Genomic DNA, 970 nt, shown 5'->3' on the forward strand with positions numbered 1-970 from the left:
AATCAATGAATGAGATTGAAAGAAACACCAGTGCCTCTCCTCCATGAGTCAGATTTCTGCACAGCTGTGAATAGTAGCAGCTTAATATTTCAGCACTGAATTTATTCAGTGTCACCCTCCCACATACATTTGTTTCTTCCCCGGTTCCCTTACAGTCTGTTTGGTAAGGAAAGGTTTCTTTCTTTTAAAAAAATTCACTCCCAATCATAAAATATGTTGGCAGCCTCCTAACTTTGCTAGAACCATTAGTTATCTATGCTAACATTCTGCTACATGAAGTAAATGTGCTATTCCTAAAGTTAGCTGAATTACCATTGCAAGCGCTGAGTAGGAAATTATTCAAGGGACATTTCTTTAGGTTTCCAAATGCTTGTATGGTACAGCTCTGCCCAGGATTACAGTGGGGTTGTGAGGGGATAAGGGAGAGGCAAAGTAAAAACTGGAATGTTTATTCCCTTTAAATCCCAAGTATAGAAGACAAAGAGAGGATGAGGACAGGAATTATTGAATGGATTGTCTTCACTCAGAATTGGGAAAGAATAAAACCTACCTGAAGCCATAAATACCACTTGCCTTACAGACATTCCCCTACATTTTCTGTCCTGCCTTACTTTCTCTCCATCCGAAAGTCCCATTTCTCCAATGGGACCTCAGGAGTCCAAGTATCACATTCTTAATTGAATCATTAAGTAAAATGGTCAGGGTGACATAGCAAAGTTGTTTGTTTTAACTGAATTAAATCAGCATTTATTTAACACCCACTATGTGTTCCAATAACTGTGCTCAGCTCTGGGGGAAAGAATAGTCAAGCAGCCAGACTAGCAGTCTGATGGACAGACAGTCTGACAATGTGAGGAATGCCCCGCGAGTAAAGCGCTGTGCAAGCAGAGAAAGTAGTGCTTTATTCTGCTGAAGGCCTTCTGGAAATGGAGGTATCCAAGCATGCATAATTCTCATGTAATAAATATTT

The 970-nt window shown here is 40.0% G+C and overlaps 1 protein-coding gene across 1 annotated transcript in view; it reads left to right on the plus strand.

Annotated features, from left to right (window-relative positions):
* The window catches only part of LOC102427006 (receptor-type tyrosine-protein phosphatase O-like), a gene marked incomplete at both ends in the record, with an annotated part of 54859 nt that overhangs the window by 38187 nt on the left and 15702 nt on the right, over positions 1-970 (plus strand). The window lies entirely within an intron of this gene.

This window comes from Myotis lucifugus, unplaced genomic scaffold (genome assembly GCF_000147115.1).
Source record: "Myotis lucifugus unplaced genomic scaffold, Myoluc2.0 scaffold_1895, whole genome shotgun sequence".
NCBI classification, from domain to species: Eukaryota; Metazoa; Chordata; class Mammalia; order Chiroptera; family Vespertilionidae; genus Myotis; species Myotis lucifugus.